General features: G+C 32.7%; 1 non-coding gene across 1 annotated transcript; it reads left to right on the forward strand.

The window, feature by feature from the left end:
* The first annotated feature begins 1221 nt into the window (after nucleotides 1–1221).
* LOC119625545 (small nucleolar RNA U13) lies at nucleotides 1222–1326 on the forward strand. Its single transcript, XR_005241737.2, has one exon. It is a non-coding gene; the product is annotated as a small nucleolar RNA U13 (small nucleolar RNA).
* Nucleotides 1327–6000: the final 4674 nt, after the last annotated feature.

Raw genomic sequence — 6000 nt, forward strand, 5'->3', positions numbered from 1 at the left:
TATTTGTCACTTTTAAGGGCAAAGATTAGTATCATTTTTGCTTAAAATTTAACTCTGTTATAACTAAGATTTGCATTCATTCTTTTTATTTCTCCTATAAATTATTAATTCATATTTTATATTTTCTTGTTTGGGTTTTGATTTATTTTATCAATTAGAAGAAATTCTTGAAATATTTGGACTACTAATTCTTGGATTTTTCAGATGACATCTTCCATTTCCCATAAAGTGTGACCATTTTATTGTTCCCTTTGCTAATTAAATAATTAAATTAATTATATTACATATATAACAGATAATATTGCATATATTTCAAATATTATATACAATATAATTAATTAGTATAACACCTAATAAGTGTTATAAGTATAACACTTCTAATGCTTTTTCTTATCTAGTTTTATTTCCTAGGAATTTATTTTGAAAGTAGCAATATCAGTGGACATCTTCCTTTTATTGCTAACTTCAATAGCTATATATTTAATATTTCATCATTGAGACACAATGGAGAAAGAATAGTCTCTTCAATAAATGGTGCTGGGAAAACTGGATTGTAGCATGCAAAAGAATGAAATTAGGCTCTTATCTTATACCATACACAAAAGTCTACTCAAAATAGATTTTTTTAAAACCTATGTGCAAGACCTGAAGTCATAAAACTCCTAGAAGCATAAGAGAAAATCTCCTTGAATTGGCCTTGACAATGATGTTTCTAATATCACACTCAAAGCACAGGTTACAAAAATAAAAATAAGTAAATGGGACTATATCAAGCTAAAAAGCTTCTGTACAACAAAGGAAACAATCAACAAATGAATAGGCAGCCTATGGGCTAGGAAAAAATTACTGTAAACCACGTATCTGATGGGGGTTAGTATCCAAAATTTATAAAGAACTCTTTCAACTCAATAGCAGAAAAATAAATAACCTTATTAAAAACTGGATAAAGGACCTACACACATATTTCCTCAAAGAAGACATAAAAATGGCCAACTACTATATGAAAACGTGTCCAACATTACTAATCATCAGGAAGGTAAAAATTAACATCACTAGGAATCACCTCACACCTGGAGGAATGGCTACTATCAAAAAGACAGATGTTGACAAGGGTATAGAGAAAAGATAATCCTACTACTCGGTTGGTGGGATTCTAGATGGGTATAGCCATTATGAAAGACAGTATGGAGGTTCCGAAAGAAATTAAAAATAGAATTACTCATCTTTTTGTAGTTCATGGGCATGATGACTGGGTTTTCACACGAATGTGTGAGATGTGCCACTCTCTGAACCTTATTATGATCTTGGCACATTACCCATCTGACCTGAAAAAAAAAAAAAAAAAAACTACTCTATAATCCAGCAATTCTTTTTCTGGTATACACCCAAAGGAGATGAAATCACCACCTCATAAAGATATCTGTACTTCCATGTTCACTGCAGTATTATTCACGATAGCTAAGATACGAAAAATGAAAACAACTTAATGCCCATTGGTGTACAAATGGATAAAGAAAATGTGATATATATACATATTCATAAAGTTGGTCCTTGAACAACACAGTTTGAACTGCACAGGTCCTCTAATATAAGAATTTTTTCAACAAATATGTTGAAAATTGTGTGGAGATTTGCAAATATTTGAAAAAACACTTGCAGACAAACCACATAGCCTAGAAATATAAAAAAAAAAAATAAGAAAAAGGTCGATATGTTATGAATGCATAAAATATGTAGAGATACTATTTTATCAATTACAATGATAAAATATACACAAATCTATTAAAAAATCCAACATTTATCCAAACTTATGCACACAAGCACAGACCATATATGATGATATTTATACAAATATAAATGTATATTTATACAAATATATGATGAAATGTAAACAAATGTAAAAATGCAGTGTTAAATCATAACTGGATAAAATTAAGTGCATACTGTACACTGTAATAACTTTGTAGCCACCTCCTGTTACTATTGTGGTGATCCCAAGTACTGTGAGTATCCACTTAAACCATATGACACAAATTATTTCTGATGAGAATTTTGTCTCCAGTAAACTTCATATCACAATAAAAAGTGATACCTTGGGTTCTTGTGTATTTCCCATTATGTTTAGTGCAATGTAGTAAACTTTGAATAACACCATGTGACCCCTACAAAGTGCCACTAGTGACACTGGATGTACTCCGAAGAAGGAGAGAAAAGCCATGGCATTACAAGAAACAGTTGAATTACTTGAGATACTGTAGATTGAGGTCTGCAGCTGCAGTTTTCCAGCATTTCAAGATAAATGAATTCAGAATATGAACCGTTGTGAAAAAAAGAAAAGAAAAATAAAATTTGAGGTTTTTGTGCCACTGTGCAAGCAAACATGAAAACTTTGCACTTTCTGTGAAATATATTTTTATCTCATATTGAAAATACAGCTGTTATGTGGGTATAGGATTGATATAAGAAAGGCATTCTTATAGACTCTAAAATGACTCAAGAAAAAGTGAAGTCATTATATGACAACTTAAAGCAAGAAGAAAGGGAAAGATCTAAACCCGGATAATTTAACCCCAGCAAAGAATGGTTTGATAATTTCATAAAGAGCTTTGGCTTATGAAAATATCAACATTACAGGAGAAGTAGTTTCTGCTGACCAAGAGGCAGCAGATGAGTTCCAAGATGTCATTTAAAAAAAATCATTGAGGAAAAAGAATATCTGCCTAAACAGGTTTCTAAAGCAGATGAAAGTGCTCTGTTCTAGAAAGAAAAACTTCCAGAAAGGACATTTATTACTAAAAAAGAGGTGTAAGCACCAGGACTTAAGGCAGGAAGGGATAGGCTAACTCTACCATTTCGTGCAAATGTGGTTGGGTTTAATGATCAAGACTGCCCTTATCTATAAAGCTGCTAACTCCTGAGCCTTGAAGGAAAAAAACACAAGCTGACAATTTTTTGGTTGCACAACACAAAGGTCTGGACAAGAACAACCCCTTTTCTGAATTAGTTTCATTAATGCCTTGTCCCTGAAGTCAGGAAGCACCTTGCCAGTAATGAACTGCCTTTTAAAGACTTTTTGACGTTGCACAATGCCTCAGGCCACTCAAAATCCCATGAGTTCAACACCAAAGGCACTGAAGTGGTCTGCTTTCCTCTAGATCAGGGGGTCATAAGGACCTTTAAGTCTCATTATATATGGTACTCTAACCAAATGATTGTCAATGCTATGGAAGATACTCTCTGTAGAGAACATGATGAAAGTCAGGAAGGATGATACCATCAAAGATGCCATCATTGTTATAGAAAAAGCAGTGAAAGCCTGAAACAATAAATTTCTGCCAGAGAAATCTGTGTCCAGATGTTGTACATGACTTCACAAGGTTTACAACAGAGCCAATAAAGGTCATAAAAGAGATTGGCGATAAGGCAATAAAATGGGGGTGAAAATTTTCAAGATATGAACGCTGGGGAAATTCAAGAGCTAACAGACATCACACCAGAGGCATTAACAGTAGATGATGTGATGGCGATGAATGCTTCCAAACCAGTGCCAGACAGTGAGGAGATGGGGAAGCAGTGTTAGAAAACAAATTGACATCAGACAATCTGGCAAAAAGTCTCCAATTATTCAAGATTGCTTTTGTGTTCTTTCACAACAGAGACCCTTCTATGATATAGGCACTGACACTAAAGCAAATAGTAGAAGAAGAATTGATACCATATAGAAACAGTTTTAAGAAATGAAAAACCAATAAGTCAGATAGAAATTATGATGTTATTTCCATAATGTGACATAGAATGTGCCTGTGTCTCCTGTCTCCTTTTTCACTTCCTCCACCTCCTCTGCCTCTGCTATCCCTGAAACAGCAAGACCAACCCCTCCTCTTCAGGCTACTCAACATGAAGATGATGAGAATGAAGACCTTTCTGGTGATCCACTTCCACTTAATAAACAGTAAATATATTTTATCTTTTTAATTATTTTTAATAATATTATGTTCTCCAGCTTACTTTATTATAAGAATACAGTATAAATACAAAATATGAGTTTATCAAATGTTATCACCAGTAAGGCTCTGGTCAACAATAGGCTATTATTAGTTAAGTTGTAGGGGAGTCAAAAGTTATATGCAAATTTTTTATTGTGCACGGTTCACACCCCTAACCCTCACATTGTTGAAGGGTCAACTACATATATATATGTGTATATATATATATGTCTCCTTATAAAGAGATGCTGCCATTTGCCATAACATTAATGAATTTGGAGGATATTGTGCTAAATACAATAAGCCAGACACAGGAAAAAAAAAGTTGCATAATTTTACCTGTATGTGGAACATTATTTTAAAGAGCCAAATACACAAAGACAGAAAATGAAACAGTGGTTACTATGAGTGAGGAGGAAGAGGAAATGGAGAGATGTAGGACAAAGAATACAAAATAGCAGATATGAGGGATGAAAAAGCCTAGAGATTCAATGTACAATATGAGGACTAAAGTTAGTAAAATTGTATTGCATTAGGGACTTTTGTTAAATAAGTATATTTTAGCTATTCTTATTACAAAAAGAAGTAACTATGCGAGATGAAAGAAAGGTTGATCTGTTTCACTATAGCAATCATTGTACAATTTATAGGTATCTAGTTGCCTCCCATAACATCATGTGGTAAACTTCAAATATACACAATAAAATTAATTTCAAAAAATAAATTTAAAAAATTATTGATCATTGATAATTAAGATTTATCTAGAAGTTTGCAAATCCTCATTGTGACAGGATTTCAGTTTATGTTAAACTGTCAGAATTCCAGTTTCCTTTGATGCTCTTCCTGTACTACAGGGGCTGGAAGCCTGAGGGCAACATTTTCTTAAATCCTTTGCCTTCAAGTTTCTGTTTTAGATTCCACCATTAAGATGTACTTGTTTGAGATCTGGAAGGCAGGAGGGAAAAATAAATCATCATTTCTCCTCCAGCAACAGTGGACAGATGCTCAAACTTTTGCAGAAGTGAGGTTTTGCGGCAATCCCTGTCATCTCCTCCTGAGTCAACCAACTCAGCACAGCGATCAGTTGTTACCAGAAGCTGTGGTTTCCTGCAGTTCCTAACCATGGTGTTAGTGGCAACTTCCTAATTTCCTGAAAACTCCAGAAAACCTAAAATCTAATGGTAGACTTTCTGAGGCCTTCACTTCTCTTGTCCTGCCAACTAATGTTTTTCTGAAACTTTTATTGAGATAAGATACAGCAAAGTGTACTTCAGTTTTGAAAGTAACCAACTTCCTATATTAAATTCTTGTTTAAAATACTTAGAATAGCTTTTGTTTCCTCAACAGAGTCCTGACTGATATACCTTTTATTCATAATGAATATTTTCTTTTATTTATATTTCATTTAGAGTTTTTGTCAGAAAAGAGTATTAAATTTTATCAAATAAGTGTTAACTATGAGAATGACATTAAAATCTTTAATAAGTTTCATCATGGATTTTCTAGTGTTGAATGATGCTTGCATTTCTAGCCAGTATTTACTGAGTATTTTATTAGTCATATACGTGCTCCATAAAACTTTGGCATGATTCTTTTAAGATGTTACTGAATTTGATTGGGATATATTTTATGTAGCTTTCTGTTGACTCATAAATAAAATTAGTATTTTTTATTATTCTTGACTGATTTACTAACAGATATACTAGATTTATGAATGAGTTGAGATGCTTTCTATTTCAATACTGAGACAATATTACTTAAGTATTCTTTTTCTCTGATAAGTTTGTCAAAATCAGCTGCAATAATTTGTACCTAAAACTGTTTTAAAGGTAAGTCATTGACTGCCTTTTCCATTTTTTCTGTTTATTTATATATTCAGCTTTTTATCTCTTCTTTTGTCAGTTTTGACCATTTATATATTCCATAAAATAAATAATATACATAGTCAGTAAAATGGTTTCTTATATAGCCATCCAAAGTACTACTTTTTACATCTCAAAATCTTCTCCATAGC

Source organism: Chlorocebus sabaeus, chromosome 10, assembly GCF_047675955.1.
Source record: "Chlorocebus sabaeus isolate Y175 chromosome 10, mChlSab1.0.hap1, whole genome shotgun sequence".
NCBI lineage: Eukaryota > Metazoa > Chordata > Mammalia > Primates > Cercopithecidae > Chlorocebus > Chlorocebus sabaeus.